The sequence below is a fragment of the Phyllobates terribilis genome, unplaced genomic scaffold (assembly GCF_046119375.1).
Source record: "Phyllobates terribilis strain yellow unplaced genomic scaffold, ASM4611937v1 Scaffold_4315__1_contigs__length_62301, whole genome shotgun sequence".
NCBI lineage: Eukaryota > Metazoa > Chordata > Amphibia > Anura > Dendrobatidae > Phyllobates > Phyllobates terribilis.
Genome location: NW_027367067.1, coordinates 1 through 19,783, shown reverse-complemented (window position 1 = coordinate 19,783; position 19,783 = coordinate 1). Strand labels below are relative to the sequence as shown.

The window sequence follows — 19,783 nt, the reverse complement described above, 5'->3', positions numbered from 1 at the left end:
CGAATCCAAATTGAATCTTGCGTGAAGGGTCAGAATGAAGTGCCAAAACGCGGGCGTTCAGCATTTTTGCCTGAAAAAAACAAATCCTACCTGAAATACGTTTGTTTTAAAAACACACGTCAGTCTTTGAATGTTGGCAACGGTGTAGAAAAAGGATGCGTTTCCATACCGGGAGTCGAACCCAGGCCACCTGGGTGAAAACCAGGAATCCTAAGCGCTAGACCATACGGGAGAAGATGTACTGCCAGCTCACTTACAATATGAAAAAAAAGAGGTGTACTGCTTTGCACAAGCAACTTCCGCAGATTATTACATGCATCTTGCCTCGTTAGCGCAGCAGGTAGCGCGTCAGTCTCGTAATCTGAAGGTCGTGAGTTCGATTCTCACATGGGGCACTGGTACCTTGTTTCCGTAACTGATTTTGCCACTATCTTGGCTAGAGAGTCACAGCTCTTTTCCATTCAGTAACAAAACATCACCAATTGATGGAAGGGGAGCTCCAATGACAGACAGGGATAAAGGCTTGTTGAGTCCCTTAACACCCAGGAATTAAAAGTGAGAGATATGAATGGTTTGAGATATGACATCAAATAAGCTTTTGTGCAAATAAATATCCAAAAAATCTGGTGGTCTGCATTTTTGGCAGCAAAGTGCAGTTCCAACCTAAACTGATTCTGTCTGCAAGGCACGTGTCGGCTTTGGAATGTGGACACTAGTCCCAAAAAAAAGTCTCTCCCATAGCAGGAATTGAACCAGTCAACCAGGAATACTAACTAAGTCTTTCTCCACATGGTGTAAGCAGTACAGTAAACAGCAAGACAGGTGTAAAAAAAAAAAAAAAAAAAAAAGAGTGTTTTGCTTTGAATACAAAACATAAACATTACAAGAGCTAAAACACGCTACATGGTCAAGGTTTTTGGCACGTCAGTTGAATAATTTGAAGATCATGAGTTTTTTGCTCACAAGTGCCATCCTCCTTTTCTCAAGAGATTTTGTCACTAACTCTGAACTTTCCAATTCAGTTCTAAACTGTTTCCGATTAGAAAGAACATGGGAGCCCTAATGACTGACAGGACACATGGCTTGTTGAGTCCCTTGACACTTTTGTGTAAAACTGTGTAGTTGAAAAAGGCTTAAGCTATGAAACAAAAGGAAATCTTTTGCAAAAGTCATAATGCATCGCCAATGTTAAGTATTTTTGTTGCAAAGTGAAAATCTACCAGAAACATTTTGATTGAAAAACACGCGTCAGTCTTTGAATGGTGGCAGTAGCTAAGATAAAGGTGCATTCCCATACCGGGAGTCGAACCCGGGCCACCTGGGTGAGAACCAGGAATCCTAACCGCTAGACCATATGGGAAAAGATGCGCTAACGTCTCAGTGACATTATGAAAAAAATAAGTTTTCTGCTATGCACAATAAACTTCTGCAGATCTGCAGGTGCAACTTGCTTCGTTAGCGCAGTAGGTAGTGCGTCAGTCTCGTAATCTGAAGGTTGTGAGTTTGAGCCTCACACGGGGCACTGTTCCCTCCTTTTCTCGAGAGATTTTGTCACCAACTTAGAACTTTTCCATTCAATTCTACAACGTTTTCCATTAGAAAGGAAATGGGAATCCAAATAACTTACAGGACCCATGAGTTGTTGAGTCTCTTGACACTTTGGTGTAAAAAGGGGTGGTTGAGAATGAGTTGAGCTACGAATCCAAATTGAATCTTGCGTGAAGGGTCAGAATGAAGTGCCAAAACGCGGGCGTTCAGCATTTTTGCCTGAAAAAAACAAATCCTACCTGAAATACGTTTGTTTTAAAAACACACGTCAGTCTTTGAATGTTGGCAACGGTGTAGAAAAGGATGCGTTTCCATACCGGGAGTCGAACCCAGGCCACCTGGGTGAAAACCAGGAATCCTAAGCGCTAGACCATACGGGAGAAGATGTACTGCCAGCTCACTTACAATATGAAAAAAAAGAGGTGTACTGCTTTGCACAAGCAACTTCCGCAGATTATTACATGCATCTTGCCTCGTTAGCGCAGCAGGTAGCGCGTCAGTCTCGTAATCTGAAGGTCGTGAGTTCGATTCTCACATGGGGCACTGGTACCTTGTTTCCGTAACTGATTTTGCCACTATCTTGGCTAGAGAGTCACAGCTCTTTTCCATTCAGTAACAAAACATCACCAATTGATGGAAGGGGAGCTCCAATGACAGACAGGGATAAAGGCTTGTTGAGTCCCTTAACACCCAGGAATTAAAAGTGAGAGATATGAATGGTTTGAGATATGACATCAAATAAGCTTTTGTGCAAATAAATATCCAAAAAATCTGGTGGTCTGCATTTTTGGCAGCAAAGTGCAGTTCCAACCTAAACTGATTCTGTCTGCAAGGCACGTGTCGGCTTTGGAATGTGGACACTAGTCCCAAAAAAAAGTCTCTCCCATAGCAGGAATTGAACCAGTCAACCAGGAATACTAACTAAGTCTTTCTCCACATGGTGTAAGCAGTACAGTAAACAGCAAGACAGGTGTAAAAAAAAAAAAAAAAAAAAAAAGAGTGTTTTGCTTTGAATACAAAACATAAACATTACAAGAGCTAAAACACGCTACATGGTCAAGGTTTTTGGCACGTCAGTTGAATAATTTGAAGATCATGAGTTTTTTGCTCACAAGTGCCATCCTCCTTTTCTCAAGAGATTTTGTCACTAACTCTGAACTTTCCAATTCAGTTCTAAACTGTTTCCGATTAGAAAGAACATGGGAGCCCTAATGACTGACAGGACACATGGCTTGTTGAGTCCCTTGACACTTTTGTGTAAAACTGTGTAGTTGAAAAAGGCTTAAGCTATGAAACAAAAGGAAATCTTTTGCAAAAGTCATAATGCATCGCCAATGTTAAGTATTTTTGTTGCAAAAGTGAAAATCTACCAGAAACATTTTTGATTGAAAAACACGCGTCAGTCTTTGAATGGTGGCAGTAGCTAAGATAAAGGTGCATTCCCATACCGGGAGTCGAACCCGGGCCACCTGGGTGAGAACCAGGAATCCTAACCGCTAGACCATATGGGAAAAGATGCGCTAACGTCTCAGTGACATTATGAAAAAAATAAGTTTTCTGCTATGCACAATAAACTTCTGCAGATCTGCAGGTGCAACTTGCTTCGTTAGCGCAGTAGGTAGTGCGTCAGTCTCGTAATCTGAAGGTTGTGAGTTTGAGCCTCACACGGGGCACTGTTCCCTCCTTTTCTCGAGAGATTTTGTCACCAACTTAGAACTTTTCCATTCAATTCTACAACGTTTTCCATTAGAAAGGAAATGGGAATCCAAATAACTTACAGGACCCATGAGTTGTTGAGTCTCTTGACACTTTGGTGTAAAAAGGGGTGGTTGAGAATGAGTTGAGCTACGAATCCAAATTGAATCTTGCGTGAAGGGTCAGAATGAAGTGCCAAAACGCGGGCGTTCAGCATTTTTGCCTGAAAAAAACAAATCCTACCTGAAATACGTTTGTTTTAAAAACACACGTCAGTCTTTGAATGTTGGCAACGGTGTAGAAAAGGATGCGTTTCCATACCGGGAGTCGAACCCAGGCCACCTGGGTGAAAACCAGGAATCCTAAGCGCTAGACCATACGGGAGAAGATGTACTGCCAGCTCACTTACAATATGAAAAAAAGAGGTGTACTGCTTTGCACAAGCAACTTCCGCAGATTATTACATGCATCTTGCCTCGTTAGCGCAGCAGGTAGCGCGTCAGTCTCGTAATCTGAAGGTCGTGAGTTCGATTCTCACATGGGGCACTGGTACCTTGTTTCCGTAACTGATTTTGCCACTATCTTGAGAGTCACAGCTCTTTTCCATTCAGTAACAAAACATCACCAATTGATGGAAGGGGAGCTCCAATGACAGACAGGGATAAAGGCTTGTTGAGTCCCTTAACACCCAGGAATTAAAAGTGAGAGATATGAATGGTTTGAGATATGACATCAAATAAGCTTTTGTGCAAATAAATATCCAAAAAATCTGGTGGTCTGCATTTTTGGCAGCAAAGTGCAGTTCCAACCTAAACTGATTCTGTCTGCAAGGCACGTGTCGGCTTTGGAATGTGGACACTAGTCCCAAAAAAAAGTCTCTCCCATAGCAGGAATTGAACCAGTCAACCAGGAATACTAACTAAGTCTTTCTCCACATGGTGTAAGCAGTACAGTAAACAGCAAGACAGGTGTAAAAAAAAAAAAAAAAAAAAAAGAGTGTTTTGCTTTGAATACAAAACATAAACATTACAAGAGCTAAAACACGCTACATGGTCAAGGTTTTTGGCACGTCAGTTGAATAATTTGAAGATCATGAGTTTTTTGCTCACAAGTGCCATCCTCCTTTTCTCAAGAGATTTTGTCACTAACTCTGAACTTTCCAATTCAGTTCTAAACTGTTTCCGATTAGAAAGAACATGGGAGCCCTAATGACTGACAGGACACATGGCTTGTTGAGTCCCTTGACACTTTTGTGTAAAACTGTGTAGTTGAAAAAGGCTTAAGCTATGAAACAAAAGGAAATCTTTTGCAAAAGTCATAATGCATCGCCAATGTTAAGTATTTTTGTTGCAAAGTGAAAATCTACCAGAAACATTTTTGATTGAAAAACACGCGTCAGTCTTTGAATGGTGGCAGTAGCTAAGATAAAGGTGCATTCCCATACCGGGAGTCGAACCCGGGCCACCTGGGTGAGAACCAGGAATCCTAACCGCTAGACCATATGGGAAAAGATGCGCTAACGTCTCAGTGACATTATGAAAAAAATAAGTTTTCTGCTATGCACAATAAACTTCTGCAGATCTGCAGGTGCAACTTGCTTCGTTAGCGCAGTAGGTAGTGCGTCAGTCTCGTAATCTGAAGGTTGTGAGTTTGAGCCTCACACGGGGCACTGTTCCCTCCTTTTCTCGAGAGATTTTGTCACCAACTTAGAACTTTTCCATTCAATTCTACAACGTTTTCCATTAGAAAGGAAATGGGAATCCAAATAACTTACAGGACCCATGAGTTGTTGAGTCTCTTGACACTTTGGTGTAAAAAGGGGTGGTTGAGAATGAGTTGAGCTACGAATCCAAATTGAATCTTGCGTGAAGGGTCAGAATGAAGTGCCAAAACGCGGGCGTTCAGCATTTTTGCCTGAAAAAAACAAATCCTACCTGAAATACGTTTGTTTTAAAAACACACGTCAGTCTTTGAATGTTGGCAACGGTGTAGAAAAGGATGCGTTTCCATACCGGGAGTCGAACCCAGGCCACCTGGGTGAAAACCAGGAATCCTAAGCGCTAGACCATACGGGAGAAGATGTACTGCCAGCTCACTTACAATATGAAAAAAAAGAGGTGTACTGCTTTGCACAAGCAACTTCCGCAGATTATTACATGCATCTTGCCTCGTTAGCGCAGCAGGTAGCGCGTCAGTCTCGTAATCTGAAGGTCGTGAGTTCGATTCTCACATGGGGCACTGGTACCTTGTTTCCGTAACTGATTTTGCCACTATCTTGGCTAGAGAGTCACAGCTCTTTTCCATTCAGTAACAAAACATCACCAATTGATGGAAGGGGAGCTCCAATGACAGACAGGGATAAAGGCTTGTTGAGTCCCTTAACACCCAGGAATTAAAAGTGAGAGATATGAATGGTTTGAGATATGACATCAAATAAGCTTTTGTGCAAATAAATATCCAAAAAATCTGGTGGTCTGCATTTTTGGCAGCAAAGTGCAGTTCCAACCTAAACTGATTCTGTCTGCAAGGCACGTGTCGGCTTTGGAATGTGGACACTAGTCCCAAAAAAAAGTCTCTCCCATAGCAGGAATTGAACCAGTCAACCAGGAATACTAACTAAGTCTTTCTCCACATGGTGTAAGCAGTACAGTAAACAGCAAGACAGGTGTAAAAAAAAAAAAAAAAAAAAAAGAGTGTTTTGCTTTGAATACAAAACATAAACATTACAAGAGCTAAAACACGCTACATGGTCAAGGTTTTTGGCACGTCAGTTGAATAATTTGAAGATCATGAGTTTTTTGCTCACAAGTGCCATCCTCCTTTTCTCAAGAGATTTTGTCACTAACTCTGAACTTTCCAATTCAGTTCTAAACTGTTTCCGATTAGAAAGAACATGGGAGCCCTAATGACTGACAGGACACATGGCTTGTTGAGTCCCTTGACACTTTTGTGTAAAACTGTGTAGTTGAAAAAGGCTTAAGCTATGAAACAAAAGGAAATCTTTTGCAAAAGTCATAATGCATCGCCAATGTTAAGTATTTTTGTTGCAAAGTGAAAATCTACCAGAAACATTTTTGATTGAAAAACACGCGTCAGTCTTTGAATGGTGGCAGTAGCTAAGATAAAGGTGCATTCCCATACCGGGAGTCGAACCCGGGCCACCTGGGTGAGAACCAGGAATCCTAACCGCTAGACCATATGGGAAAAGATGCGCTAACGTCTCAGTGACATTATGAAAAAAATAAGTTTTCTGCTATGCACAATAAACTTCTGCAGATCTGCAGGTGCAACTTGCTTCGTTAGCGCAGTAGGTAGTGCGTCAGTCTCGTAATCTGAAGGTTGTGAGTTTGAGCCTCACACGGGGCACTGTTCCCTCCTTTTCTCGAGAGATTTTGTCACCAACTTAGAACTTTTCCATTCAATTCTACAACGTTTTCCATTAGAAAGGAAATGGGAATCCAAATAACTTACAGGACCCATGAGTTGTTGAGTCTCTTGACACTTTGGTGTAAAAAGGGGTGGTTGAGAATGAGTTGAGCTACGAATCCAAATTGAATCTTGCGTGAAGGGTCAGAATGAAGTGCCAAAACGCGGGCGTTCAGCATTTTTGCCTGAAAAAAACAAATCCTACCTGAAATACGTTTGTTTTAAAAACACACGTCAGTCTTTGAATGTTGGCAACGGTGTAGAAAAGGATGCGTTTCCATACCGGGAGTCGAACCCAGGCCACCTGGGTGAAAACCAGGAATCCTAAGCGCTAGACCATACGGGAGAAGATGTACTGCCAGCTCACTTACAATATGAAAAAAAAGAGGTGTACTGCTTTGCACAAGCAACTTCCGCAGATTATTACATGCATCTTGCCTCGTTAGCGCAGCAGGTAGCGCGTCAGTCTCGTAATCTGAAGGTCGTGAGTTCGATTCTCACATGGGGCACTGGTACCTTGTTTCCGTAACTGATTTTGCCACTATCTTGGCTAGAGAGTCACAGCTCTTTTCCATTCAGTAACAAAACATCACCAATTGATGGAAGGGGAGCTCCAATGACAGACAGGGATAAAGGCTTGTTGAGTCCCTTAACACCCAGGAATTAAAAGTGAGAGATATGAATGGTTTGAGATATGACATCAAATAAGCTTTTGTGCAAATAAATATCCAAAAAATCTGGTGGTCTGCATTTTTGGCAGCAAAGTGCAGTTCCAACCTAAACTGATTCTGTCTGCAAGGCACGTGTCGGCTTTGGAATGTGGACACTAGTCCCAAAAAAAAGTCTCTCCCATAGCAGGAATTGAACCAGTCAACCAGGAATACTAACTAAGTCTTTCTCCACATGGTGTAAGCAGTACAGTAAACAGCAAGACAGGTGTAAAAAAAAAAAAAAAAAAAAAAAGAGTGTTTTGCTTTGAATACAAAACATAAACATTACAAGAGCTAAAACACGCTACATGGTCAAGGTTTTTGGCACGTCAGTTGAATAATTTGAAGATCATGAGTTTTTTGCTCACAAGTGCCATCCTCCTTTTCTCAAGAGATTTTGTCACTAACTCTGAACTTTCCAATTCAGTTCTAAACTGTTTCCGATTAGAAAGAACATGGGAGCCCTAATGACTGACAGGACACATGGCTTGTTGAGTCCCTTGACACTTTTGTGTAAAACTGTGTAGTTGAAAAAGGCTTAAGCTATGAAACAAAAGGAAATCTTTTGCAAAAGTCATAATGCATCGCCAATGTTAAGTATTTTTGTTGCAAAGTGAAAATCTACCAGAAACATTTTTGATTGAAAAACACGCGTCAGTCTTTGAATGGTGGCAGTAGCTAAGATAAAGGTGCATTCCCATACCGGGAGTCGAACCCGGGCCACCTGGGTGAGAACCAGGAATCCTAACCGCTAGACCATATGGGAAAAGATGCGCTAACGTCTCAGTGACATTATGAAAAAAATAAGTTTTCTGCTATGCACAATAAACTTCTGCAGATCTGCAGGTGCAACTTGCTTCGTTAGCGCAGTAGGTAGTGCGTCAGTCTCGTAATCTGAAGGTTGTGAGTTTGAGCCTCACACGGGGCACTGTTCCCTCCTTTTCTCGAGAGATTTTGTCACCAACTTAGAACTTTTCCATTCAATTCTACAACGTTTTCCATTAGAAAGGAAATGGGAATCCAAATAACTTACAGGACCCATGAATTGTTGAGTCTCTTGACACTTTGGTGTAAAAAGGGGTGGTTGAGAATGAGTTGAGCTACGAATCCAAATTGAATCTTGCGTGAAGGGTCAGAATGAAGTGCCAAAACGCGGGCGTTCAGCATTTTTGCCTGAAAAAAACAAATCCTACCTGAAATACGTTTGTTTTAAAAACACACGTCAGTCTTTGAATGTTGGCAACGGTGTAGAAAAGGATGCGTTTCCATACCGGGAGTCGAACCCAGGCCACCTGGGTGAAAACCAGGAATCCTAAGCGCTAGACCATACGGGAGAAGATGTACTGCCAGCTCACTTACAATATGAAAAAAAAGAGGTGTACTGCTTTGCACAAGCAACTTCCGCAGATTATTACATGCATCTTGCCTCGTTAGCGCAGCAGGTAGCGCGTCAGTCTCGTAATCTGAAGGTCGTGAGTTCGATTCTCACATGGGGCACTGGTACCTTGTTTCCGTAACTGATTTTGCCACTATCTTGGCTAGAGAGTCACAGCTCTTTTCCATTCAGTAACAAAACATCACCAATTGATGGAAGGGGAGCTCCAATGACAGACAGGGATAAAGGCTTGTTGAGTCCCTTAACACCCAGGAATTAAAAGTGAGAGATATGAATGGTTTGAGATATGACATCAAATAAGCTTTTGTGCAAATAAATATCCAAAAAATCTGGTGGTCTGCATTTTTGGCAGCAAAGTGCAGTTCCAACCTAAACTGATTCTGTCTGCAAGGCACGTGTCGGCTTTGGAATGTGGACACTAGTCCCAAAAAAAAGTCTCTCCCATAGCAGGAATTGAACCAGTCAACCAGGAATACTAACTAAGTCTTTCTCCACATGGTGTAAGCAGTACAGTAAACAGCAAGACAGGTGTAAAAAAAAAAAAAAAAAAAAAAGAGTGTTTTGCTTTGAATACAAAACATAAACATTACAAGAGCTAAAACACGCTACATGGTCAAGGTTTTTGGCACGTCAGTTGAATAATTTGAAGATCATGAGTTTTTTGCTCACAAGTGCCATCCTCCTTTTCTCAAGAGATTTTGTCACTAACTCTGAACTTTCCAATTCAGTTCTAAACTGTTTCCGATTAGAAAGAACATGGGAGCCCTAATGACTGACAGGACACATGGCTTGTTGAGTCCCTTGACACTTTTGTGTAAAACTGTGTAGTTGAAAAAGGCTTAAGCTATGAAACAAAAGGAAATCTTTTGCAAAAGTCATAATGCATCGCCAATGTTAAGTATTTTTGTTGCAAAGTGAAAATCTACCAGAAACATTTTTGATTGAAAAACACGCGTCAGTCTTTGAATGGTGGCAGTAGCTAAGATAAAGGTGCATTCCCATACCGGGAGTCGAACCCGGGCCACCTGGGTGAGAACCAGGAATCCTAACCGCTAGACCATATGGGAAAAGATGCGCTAACGTCTCAGTGACATTATGAAAAAAATAAGTTTTCTGCTATGCACAATAAACTTCTGCAGATCTGCAGGTGCAACTTGCTTCGTTAGCGCAGTAGGTAGTGCGTCAGTCTCGTAATCTGAAGGTTGTGAGTTTGAGCCTCACACGGGGCACTGTTCCCTCCTTTTCTCGAGAGATTTTGTCACCAACTTAGAACTTTTCCATTCAATTCTACAACGTTTTCCATTAGAAAGGAAATGGGAATCCAAATAACTTACAGGACCCATGAGTTGTTGAGTCTCTTGACACTTTGGTGTAAAAAGGGGTGGTTGAGAATGAGTTGAGCTACGAATCCAAATTGAATCTTGCGTGAAGGGTCAGAATGAAGTGCCAAAACGCGGGCGTTCAGCATTTTTGCCTGAAAAAAACAAATCCTACCTGAAATACGTTTGTTTTAAAAACACACGTCAGTCTTTGAATGTTGGCAACGGTGTAGAAAAGGATGCGTTTCCATACCGGGAGTCGAACCCAGGCCACCTGGGTGAAAACCAGGAATCCTAAGCGCTAGACCATACGGGAGAAGATGTACTGCCAGCTCACTTACAATATGAAAAAAAAGAGGTGTACTGCTTTGCACAAGCAACTTCCGCAGATTATTACATGCATCTTGCCTCGTTAGCGCAGCAGGTAGCGCGTCAGTCTCGTAATCTGAAGGTCGTGAGTTCGATTCTCACATGGGGCACTGGTACCTTGTTTCCGTAACTGATTTTGCCACTATCTTGGCTAGAGAGTCACAGCTCTTTTCCATTCAGTAACAAAACATCACCAATTGATGGAAGGGGAGCTCCAATGACAGACAGGGATAAAGGCTTGTTGAGTCCCTTAACACCCAGGAATTAAAAGTGAGAGATATGAATGGTTTGAGATATGACATCAAATAAGCTTTTGTGCAAATAAATATCCAAAAAATCTGGTGGTCTGCATTTTTGGCAGCAAAGTGCAGTTCCAACCTAAACTGATTCTGTCTGCAAGGCACGTGTCGGCTTTGGAATGTGGACACTAGTCCCAAAAAAAAGTCTCTCCCATAGCAGGAATTGAACCAGTCAACCAGGAATACTAACTAAGTCTTTCTCCACATGGTGTAAGCAGTACAGTAAACAGCAAGACAGGTGTAAAAAAAAAAAAAAAAAAAAAAGAGTGTTTTGCTTTGAATACAAAACATAAACATTACAAGAGCTAAAACACGCTACATGGTCAAGGTTTTTGGCACGTCAGTTGAATAATTTGAAGATCATGAGTTTTTTGCTCACAAGTGCCATCCTCCTTTTCTCAAGAGATTTTGTCACTAACTCTGAACTTTCCAATTCAGTTCTAAACTGTTTCCGATTAGAAAGAACATGGGAGCCCTAATGACTGACAGGACACATGGCTTGTTGAGTCCCTTGACACTTTTGTGTAAAACTGTGTAGTTGAAAAAGGCTTAAGCTATGAAACAAAAGGAAATCTTTTGCAAAAGTCATAATGCATCGCCAATGTTAAGTATTTTTGTTGCAAAGTGAAAATCTACCAGAAACATTTTTGATTGAAAAACACGCGTCAGTCTTTGAATGGTGGCAGTAGCTAAGATAAAGGTGCATTCCCATACCGGGAGTCGAACCCGGGCCACCTGGGTGAGAACCAGGAATCCTAACCGCTAGACCATATGGGAAAAGATGCGCTAACGTCTCAGTGACATTATGAAAAAAATAAGTTTTCTGCTATGCACAATAAACTTCTGCAGATCTGCAGGTGCAACTTGCTTCGTTAGCGCAGTAGGTAGTGCGTCAGTCTCGTAATCTGAAGGTTGTGAGTTTGAGCCTCACACGGGGCACTGTTCCCTCCTTTTCTCGAGAGATTTTGTCACCAACTTAGAACTTTTCCATTCAATTCTACAACGTTTTCCATTAGAAAGGAAATGGGAATCCAAATAACTTACAGGACCCATGAGTTGTTGAGTCTCTTGACACTTTGGTGTAAAAAGGGGTGGTTGAGAATGAGTTGAGCTACGAATCCAAATTGAATCTTGCGTGAAGGGTCAGAATGAAGTGCCAAAACGCGGGCGTTCAGCATTTTTGCCTGAAAAAAACAAATCCTACCTGAAATACGTTTGTTTTAAAAACACACGTCAGTCTTTGAATGTTGGCAACGGTGTAGAAAAGGATGCGTTTCCATACCGGGAGTCGAACCCAGGCCACCTGGGTGAAAACCAGGAATCCTAAGCGCTAGACCATACGGGAGAAGATGTACTGCCAGCTCACTTACAATATGAAAAAAAAGAGGTGTACTGCTTTGCACAAGCAACTTCCGCAGATTATTACATGCATCTTGCCTCGTTAGCGCAGCAGGTAGCGCGTCAGTCTCGTAATCTGAAGGTCGTGAGTTCGATTCTCACATGGGGCACTGGTACCTTGTTTCCGTAACTGATTTTGCCACTATCTTGGCTAGAGAGTCACAGCTCTTTTCCATTCAGTAACAAAACATCACCAATTGATGGAAGGGGAGCTCCAATGACAGACAGGGATAAAGGCTTGTTGAGTCCCTTAACACCCAGGAATTAAAAGTGAGAGATATGAATGGTTTGAGATATGACATCAAATAAGCTTTTGTGCAAATAAATATCCAAAAAATCTGGTGGTCTGCATTTTTGGCAGCAAAGTGCAGTTCCAACCTAAACTGATTCTGTCTGCAAGGCACGTGTCGGCTTTGGAATGTGGACACTAGTCCCAAAAAAAAGTCTCTCCCATAGCAGGAATTGAACCAGTCAACCAGGAATACTAACTAAGTCTTTCTCCACATGGTGTAAGCAGTACAGTAAACAGCAAGACAGGTGTAAAAAAAAAAAAAAAAAAAAAAGAGTGTTTTGCTTTGAATACAAAACATAAACATTACAAGAGCTAAAACACGCTACATGGTCAAGGTTTTTGGCACGTCAGTTGAATAATTTGAAGATCATGAGTTTTTTGCTCACAAGTGCCATCCTCCTTTTCTCAAGAGATTTTGTCACTAACTCTGAACTTTCCAATTCAGTTCTAAACTGTTTCCGATTAGAAAGAACATGGGAGCCCTAATGACTGACAGGACACATGGCTTGTTGAGTCCCTTGACACTTTTGTGTAAAACTGTGTAGTTGAAAAAGGCTTAAGCTATGAAACAAAAGGAAATCTTTTGCAAAAGTCATAATGCATCGCCAATGTTAAGTATTTTTGTTGCAAAGTGAAAATCTACCAGAAACATTTTTGATTGAAAAACACGCGTCAGTCTTTGAATGGTGGCAGTAGCTAAGATAAAGGTGCATTCCCATACCGGGAGTCGAACCCGGGCCACCTGGGTGAGAACCAGGAATCCTAACCGCTAGACCATATGGGAAAAGATGCGCTAACGTCTCAGTGACATTATGAAAAAAATAAGTTTTCTGCTATGCACAATAAACTTCTGCAGATCTGCAGGTGCAACTTGCTTCGTTAGCGCAGTAGGTAGTGCGTCAGTCTCGTAATCTGAAGGTTGTGAGTTTGAGCCTCACACGGGGCACTGTTCCCTCCTTTTCTCGAGAGATTTTGTCACCAACTTAGAACTTTTCCATTCAATTCTACAACGTTTTCCATTAGAAAGGAAATGGGAATCCAAATAACTTACAGGACCCATGAGTTGTTGAGTCTCTTGACACTTTGGTGTAAAAAGGGGTGGTTGAGAATGAGTTGAGCTACGAATCCAAATTGAATCTTGCGTGAAGGGTCAGAATGAAGTGCCAAAACGCGGGCGTTCAGCATTTTTGCCTGAAAAAAACAAATCCTACCTGAAATACGTTTGTTTTAAAAACACACGTCAGTCTTTGAATGTTGGCAACGGTGTAGAAAAGGATGCGTTTCCATACCGGGAGTCGAACCCAGGCCACCTGGGTGAAAACCAGGAATCCTAAGCGCTAGACCATACGGGAGAAGATGTACTGCCAGCTCACTTACAATATGAAAAAAAAGAGGTGTACTGCTTTGCACAAGCAACTTCCGCAGATTATTACATGCATCTTGCCTCGTTAGCGCAGCAGGTAGCGCGTCAGTCTCGTAATCTGAAGGTCGTGAGTTCGATTCTCACATGGGGCACTGGTACCTTGTTTCCGTAACTGATTTTGCCACTATCTTGGCTAGAGAGTCACAGCTCTTTTCCATTCAGTAACAAAACATCACCAATTGATGGAAGGGGAGCTCCAATGACAGACAGGGATAAAGGCTTGTTGAGTCCCTTAACACCCAGGAATTAAAAGTGAGAGATATGAATGGTTTGAGATATGACATCAAATAAGCTTTTGTGCAAATAAATATCCAAAAAATCTGGTGGTCTGCATTTTTGGCAGCAAAGTGCAGTTCCAACCTAAACTGATTCTGTCTGCAAGGCACGTGTCGGCTTTGGAATGTGGACACTAGTCCCAAAAAAAAGTCTCTCCCATAGCAGGAATTGAACCAGTCAACCAGGAATACTAACTAAGTCTTTCTCCACATGGTGTAAGCAGTACAGTAAACAGCAAGACAGGTGTAAAAAAAAAAAAAAAAAAAAAAGAGTGTTTTGCTTTGAATACAAAACATAAACATTACAAGAGCTAAAACACGCTACATGGTCAAGGTTTTTGGCACGTCAGTTGAATAATTTGAAGATCATGAGTTTTTTGCTCACAAGTGCCATCCTCCTTTTCTCAAGAGATTTTGTCACTAACTCTGAACTTTCCAATTCAGTTCTAAACTGTTTCCGATTAGAAAGAACATGGGAGCCCTAATGACTGACAGGACACATGGCTTGTTGAGTCCCTTGACACTTTTGTGTAAAACTGTGTAGTTGAAAAAGGCTTAAGCTATGAAACAAAAGGAAATCTTTTGCAAAAGTCATAATGCATCGCCAATGTTAAGTATTTTTGTTGCAAAGTGAAAATCTACCAGAAACATTTTTGATTGAAAAACACGCGTCAGTCTTTGAATGGTGGCAGTAGCTAAGATAAAGGTGCATTCCCATACCGGGAGTCGAACCCGGGCCACCTGGGTGAGAACCAGGAATCCTAACCGCTAGACCATATGGGAAAAGATGCGCTAACGTCTCAGTGACATTATGAAAAAAATAAGTTTTCTGCTATGCACAATAAACTTCTGCAGATCTGCAGGTGCAACTTGCTTCGTTAGCGCAGTAGGTAGTGCGTCAGTCTCGTAATCTGAAGGTTGTGAGTTTGAGCCTCACACGGGGCACTGTTCCCTCCTTTTCTCGAGAGATTTTGTCACCAACTTAGAACTTTTCCATTCAATTCTACAACGTTTTCCATTAGAAAGGAAATGGGAATCCAAATAACTTACAGGACCCATGAGTTGTTGAGTCTCTTGACACTTTGGTGTAAAAAGGGGTGGTTGAGAATGAGTTGAGCTACGAATCCAAATTGAATCTTGCGTGAAGGGTCAGAATGAAGTGCCAAAACGCGGGCGTTCAGCATTTTTGCCTGAAAAAAACAAATCCTACCTGAAATACGTTTGTTTTAAAAACACACGTCAGTCTTTGAATGTTGGCAACGGTGTAGAAAAGGATGCGTTTCCATACCGGGAGTCGAACCCAGGCCACCTGGGTGAAAACCAGGAATCCTAAGCGCTAGACCATACGGGAGAAGATGTACTGCCAGCTCACTTACAATATGAAAAAAAAGAGGTGTACTGCTTTGCACAAGCAACTTCCGCAGATTATTACATGCATCTTGCCTCGTTAGCGCAGCAGGTAGCGCGTCAGTCTCGTAATCTGAAGGTCGTGAGTTCGATTCTCACATGGGGCACTGGTACCTTGTTTCCGTAACTGATTTTGCCACTATCTTGGCTAGAGAGTCACAGCTCTTTTCCATTCAGTAACAAAACATCACCAATTGATGGAAGGGGAGCTCCAATGACAGACAGGGATAAAGGCTTGTTGAGTCCCTTAACACCCAGGAATTAAAAGTGAGAGATATGAATGGTTTGAGATATGACATCAAATAAGCTTTTGTGCAAATAAATATCCAAAAAATCTGGTGGTCTGCATTTTTGGCAGCAAAGTGCAGTTCCAACCTAAACTGATTCTGTCTGCAAGGCACGTGTCGGCTTTGGAATGTGGACACTAGTCCCAAAAAAAAGTCTCTCCCATAGCAGGAATTGAACCAGTCAACCAGGAATACTAACTAAGTCTTTCTCCACATGGTGTAAGCAGTACAGTAAACAGCAAGACAGGTGTAAAAAAAAAAAAAAAAAAAAAGAGTGTTTTGCTTTGAATACAAAACATAAACATTACAAGAGCTAAAACACGCTACATGGTCAAGGTTTTTGGCACGTCAGTTGAATAATTTGAAGATCATGAGTTTTTTGCTCACAAGTGCCATCCTCCTTTTCTCAAGAGATTTTGTCACTAACTCTGAACTTTCCAATTCAGTTCTAAACTGTTTCCGATTAGAAAGAACATGGGAGCCCTAATGACTGACAGGACACATGGCTTGTTGAGTCCCTTGACACTTTTGTGTAAAACTGTGTAGTTGAAAAAGGCTTAAGCTATGAAACAAAAGGAAATCTTTTGCAAAAGTCATAATGCATCGCCAATGTTAAGTATTTTTGTTGCAAAGTGAAAATCTACCAGAAACATTTTTGATTGAAAAACACGCGTCAGTCTTTGAATGGTGGCAGTAGCTAAGATAAAGGTGCATTCCCATACCGGGAGTCGAACCCGGGCCACCTGGGTGAGAACCAGGAATCCTAACCGCTAGACCATATGGGAAAAGATGCGCTAACGTCTCAGTGACATTATGAAAAAAATAAGTTTTCTGCTATGCACAATAAACTTCTGCAGATCTGCAGGTGCAACTTGCTTCGTTAGCGCAGTAGGTAGTGCGTCAGTCTCGTAATCTGAAGGTTGTGAGTTTGAGCCTCACACGGGGCACTGTTCCCTCCTTTTCTCGAGAGATTTTGTCACCAACTTAGAACTTTTCCATTCAATTCTACAACGTTTTCCATTAGAAAGGAAATGGGAATCCAAATAACTTACAGGACCCATGAGTTGTTGAGTCTCTTGACACTTTGGTGTAAAAAGGGGTGGTTGAGAATGAGTTGAGCTACGAATCCAAATTGAATCTTGCGTGAAGGGTCAGAATGAAGTGCCAAAACGCGGGCGTTCAGCATTTTTGCCTGAAAAAAACAAATCCTACCTGAAATACGTTTGTTTTAAAAACACACGTCAGTCTTTGAATGTTGGCAACGGTGTAGAAAAGGATGCGTTTCCATACCGGGAGTCGAACCCAGGCCACCTGGGTGAAAACCAGGAATCCTAAGCGCTAGACCATACGGGAGAAGATGTACTGCCAGCTCACTTACAATATGAAAAAAAAGAGGTGTACTGCTTTGCACAAGCAACTTCCGCAGATTATTACATGCATCTTGCCTCGTTAGCGCAGCAGGTAGCGCGTCAGTCTCGTAATCTGAAGGTCGTGAGTTCGATTCTCACATGGGGCACTGGTACCTTGTTTCCGTAACTGATTTTGCCACTATCTTGGCTAGAGAGTCACAGCTCTTTTCCATTCAGTAACAAAACATCACCAATTGATGGAAGGGGAGCTCCAATGACAGACAGGGATAAAGGCTTGTTGAGTCCCTTAACACCCAGGAATTAAAAGTGAGAGATATGAATGGTTTGAGATATGACATCAAATAAGCTTTTGTGCAAATAAATATCCAAAAAATCTGGTGGTCTGCATTTTTGGCAGCAAAGTGCAGTTCCAACCTAAACTGATTCTGTCTGCAAGGCACGTGTCGGCTTTGGAATGTGGACACTAGTCCCAAAAAAAAGTCTCTCCCATAGCAGGAATTGAACCAGTCAACCAGGAATACTAACTAAGTCTTTCTCCACATGGTGTAAGCAGTACAGTAAACAGCAAGACAGGTGTAAAAAAAAAAAAAAAAAAAAAAAGAGTGTTTTGCTTTGAATACAAAACATAAACATTACAAGAGCTAAAACACGCTACATGGTCAAGGTTTTTGGCACGTCAGTTGAATAATTTGAAGATCATGAGTTTTTTGCTCACAAGTGCCATCCTCCTTTTCTCAAGAGATTTTGTCACTAACTCTGAACTTTCCAATTCAGTTCTAAACTGTTTCCGATTAGAAAGAACATGGGAGCCCTAATGACTGACAGGACACATGGCTTGTTGAGTCCCTTGACACTTTTGTGTAAAACTGTGTAGTTGAAAAAGGCTTAAGCTATGAAACAAAAGGAAATCTTTTGCAAAAGTCATAATGCATCGCCAATGTTAAGTATTTTTGTTGCAAAGTGAAAATCTACCAGAAACATTTTTGATTGAAAAACACGCGTCAGTCTTTGAATGGTGGCAGTAGCTAAGATAAAGGTGCATTCCCATACCGGGAGTCGAACCCGGGCCACCTGGGTGAGAACCAGGAATCCTAACCGCTAGACCATATGGGAAAAGATGCGCTAACGTCTCAGTGACATTATGAAAAAAATAAGTTTTCTGCTATGCACAATAAACTTCTGCAGATCTGCAGGTGCAACTTGCTTCGTTAGCGCAGTAGGTAGTGCGTCAGTCTCGTAATCTGAAGGTTGTGAGTTTGAGCCTCACACGGGGCACTGTTCCCTCCTTTTCTCGAGAGATTTTGTCACCAACTTAGAACTTTTCCATTCAATTCTACAACGTTTTCCATTAGAAAGGAAATGGGAATCCAAATAACTTACAGGACCCATGAGTTGTTGAGTCTCTTGACACTTTGGTGTAAAAAGGGGTGGTTGAGAATGAGTTGAGCTACGAATCCAAATTGAATCTTGCGTGAAGGGTCAGAATGAAGTGCCAAAACGCGGGCGTTCAGCATTTTTGCCTGAAAAAAACAAATCCTACCTGAAATACGTTTGTTTTAAAAACACACGTCAGTCTTTGAATGTTGGCAACGGTGTAGAAAAGGATGCGTTTCCATACCGGGAGTCGAACCCAGGCCACCTGGGTGAAAACCAGGAATCCTAAGCGCTAGACCATACGGGAGAAGATGTACTGCCAGCTCACTTACAATATGAAAAAAAAGAGGTGTACTGCTTTGCACAAGCAACTTCCGCAGATTATTACATGCATCTTGCCTCGTTAGCGCAGCAGGTAGCGCGTCAGTCTCGTAATCTGAAGGTCGTGAGTTCGATTCTCACATGGGGCACTGGTACCTTGTTTCCGTAACTGATTTTGCCACTATCTTGGCTAGAGAGTCACAGCTCTTTTCCATTCAGTAACAAAACATCACCAATTGATGGAAGGGGAGCTCCAATGACAGACAGGGATAAAGGCTTGTTGAGTCCCTTAACACCCAGGAATTAAAAGTGAGAGATATGAATGGTTTGAGATATGACATCAAATAAGCTTTTGTGCAAATAAATATCCAAAAAATCTGGTGGTCTGCATTTTTGGCAGCAAAGTGCAGTTCCAACCTAAACTGATTCTGTCTGCAAGGCACGTGTCGGCTTTGGAATGTGGACACTAGTCCCAAAAAAAAGTCTCTCCCATAGCAGGAATTGAACCAGTCAACCAGGAATACTAACTAAGTCTTTCTCCACATGGTGTAAGCAGTACAGTAAACAGCAAGACAGGTGTAAAAAAAAAAAAAAAAAAAAAAGAGTGTTTTGCTTTGAATACAAAACATAAACATTACAAGAGCTAAAACACGCTACATGGTCAAGGTTTTTGGCACGTCAGTTGAATAATTTGAAGATCATGAGTTTTTTGCTCACAAGTGCCATCCTCCTTTTCTCAAGAGATTTTGTCACTAACTCTGAACTTTCCAATTCAGTTCTAAACTGTTTCCGATTAGAAAGAACATGGGAGCCCTAATGACTGACAGGACACATGGCTTGTTGAGTCCCTTGACACTTTTGTGTAAAACTGTGT

At 41.6% G+C, this 19,783-nt stretch overlaps 23 non-coding genes across 23 annotated transcripts; 12 read left to right on the top strand and 11 right to left on the bottom strand.

The window, feature by feature from the left end:
- Nucleotides 1-322: 322 nt before the first annotated feature.
- TRNAT-CGU (transfer RNA threonine (anticodon CGU)) lies at nt 323-395 on the top strand. Its single transcript has one exon. It is a non-coding gene; the product is annotated as a tRNA-Thr (tRNA).
- An 893-nt stretch (nt 396-1,288) lies between these two features.
- Nucleotides 1,289-1,360, bottom strand: TRNAE-CUC (transfer RNA glutamic acid (anticodon CUC)). Its single transcript has one exon. It is a non-coding gene; the product is annotated as a tRNA-Glu (tRNA).
- A 658-nt stretch (nt 1,361-2,018) lies between these two features.
- On the top strand, nt 2,019-2,091 carry TRNAT-CGU (transfer RNA threonine (anticodon CGU)). Its single transcript has one exon. It is a non-coding gene; the product is annotated as a tRNA-Thr (tRNA).
- Nucleotides 2,092-2,987: 896 nt separating this feature from the next.
- TRNAE-CUC (transfer RNA glutamic acid (anticodon CUC)) lies at nt 2,988-3,059 on the bottom strand. The gene has a single exon. It is a non-coding gene; the product is annotated as a tRNA-Glu (tRNA).
- A 657-nt stretch (nt 3,060-3,716) lies between these two features.
- On the top strand, nt 3,717-3,789 carry TRNAT-CGU (transfer RNA threonine (anticodon CGU)). Its single transcript has one exon. It is a non-coding gene; the product is annotated as a tRNA-Thr (tRNA).
- Nucleotides 3,790-4,678: 889 nt separating this feature from the next.
- On the bottom strand, nt 4,679-4,750 carry TRNAE-CUC (transfer RNA glutamic acid (anticodon CUC)). Its single transcript has one exon. It is a non-coding gene; the product is annotated as a tRNA-Glu (tRNA).
- Nucleotides 4,751-5,408: 658 nt separating this feature from the next.
- Nucleotides 5,409-5,481, top strand: TRNAT-CGU (transfer RNA threonine (anticodon CGU)). The gene has a single exon. It is a non-coding gene; the product is annotated as a tRNA-Thr (tRNA).
- Nucleotides 5,482-6,375: 894 nt separating this feature from the next.
- On the bottom strand, nt 6,376-6,447 carry TRNAE-CUC (transfer RNA glutamic acid (anticodon CUC)). The gene has a single exon. It is a non-coding gene; the product is annotated as a tRNA-Glu (tRNA).
- Nucleotides 6,448-7,105: 658 nt separating this feature from the next.
- TRNAT-CGU (transfer RNA threonine (anticodon CGU)) lies at nt 7,106-7,178 on the top strand. Its single transcript has one exon. It is a non-coding gene; the product is annotated as a tRNA-Thr (tRNA).
- An 895-nt stretch (nt 7,179-8,073) lies between these two features.
- TRNAE-CUC (transfer RNA glutamic acid (anticodon CUC)) lies at nt 8,074-8,145 on the bottom strand. The gene has a single exon. It is a non-coding gene; the product is annotated as a tRNA-Glu (tRNA).
- A 658-nt stretch (nt 8,146-8,803) lies between these two features.
- Nucleotides 8,804-8,876, top strand: TRNAT-CGU (transfer RNA threonine (anticodon CGU)). Its single transcript has one exon. It is a non-coding gene; the product is annotated as a tRNA-Thr (tRNA).
- An 894-nt stretch (nt 8,877-9,770) lies between these two features.
- Nucleotides 9,771-9,842, bottom strand: TRNAE-CUC (transfer RNA glutamic acid (anticodon CUC)). The gene has a single exon. It is a non-coding gene; the product is annotated as a tRNA-Glu (tRNA).
- Nucleotides 9,843-10,500: 658 nt separating this feature from the next.
- TRNAT-CGU (transfer RNA threonine (anticodon CGU)) lies at nt 10,501-10,573 on the top strand. Its single transcript has one exon. It is a non-coding gene; the product is annotated as a tRNA-Thr (tRNA).
- Nucleotides 10,574-11,467: 894 nt separating this feature from the next.
- TRNAE-CUC (transfer RNA glutamic acid (anticodon CUC)) lies at nt 11,468-11,539 on the bottom strand. Its single transcript has one exon. It is a non-coding gene; the product is annotated as a tRNA-Glu (tRNA).
- A 658-nt stretch (nt 11,540-12,197) lies between these two features.
- On the top strand, nt 12,198-12,270 carry TRNAT-CGU (transfer RNA threonine (anticodon CGU)). The gene has a single exon. It is a non-coding gene; the product is annotated as a tRNA-Thr (tRNA).
- An 894-nt stretch (nt 12,271-13,164) lies between these two features.
- On the bottom strand, nt 13,165-13,236 carry TRNAE-CUC (transfer RNA glutamic acid (anticodon CUC)). The gene has a single exon. It is a non-coding gene; the product is annotated as a tRNA-Glu (tRNA).
- A 658-nt stretch (nt 13,237-13,894) lies between these two features.
- Nucleotides 13,895-13,967, top strand: TRNAT-CGU (transfer RNA threonine (anticodon CGU)). The gene has a single exon. It is a non-coding gene; the product is annotated as a tRNA-Thr (tRNA).
- An 894-nt stretch (nt 13,968-14,861) lies between these two features.
- TRNAE-CUC (transfer RNA glutamic acid (anticodon CUC)) lies at nt 14,862-14,933 on the bottom strand. Its single transcript has one exon. It is a non-coding gene; the product is annotated as a tRNA-Glu (tRNA).
- A 658-nt stretch (nt 14,934-15,591) lies between these two features.
- On the top strand, nt 15,592-15,664 carry TRNAT-CGU (transfer RNA threonine (anticodon CGU)). The gene has a single exon. It is a non-coding gene; the product is annotated as a tRNA-Thr (tRNA).
- Nucleotides 15,665-16,557: 893 nt separating this feature from the next.
- Nucleotides 16,558-16,629, bottom strand: TRNAE-CUC (transfer RNA glutamic acid (anticodon CUC)). Its single transcript has one exon. It is a non-coding gene; the product is annotated as a tRNA-Glu (tRNA).
- Nucleotides 16,630-17,287: 658 nt separating this feature from the next.
- TRNAT-CGU (transfer RNA threonine (anticodon CGU)) lies at nt 17,288-17,360 on the top strand. Its single transcript has one exon. It is a non-coding gene; the product is annotated as a tRNA-Thr (tRNA).
- Nucleotides 17,361-18,255: 895 nt separating this feature from the next.
- TRNAE-CUC (transfer RNA glutamic acid (anticodon CUC)) lies at nt 18,256-18,327 on the bottom strand. The gene has a single exon. It is a non-coding gene; the product is annotated as a tRNA-Glu (tRNA).
- A 658-nt stretch (nt 18,328-18,985) lies between these two features.
- TRNAT-CGU (transfer RNA threonine (anticodon CGU)) lies at nt 18,986-19,058 on the top strand. Its single transcript has one exon. It is a non-coding gene; the product is annotated as a tRNA-Thr (tRNA).
- Nucleotides 19,059-19,783: the final 725 nt, after the last annotated feature.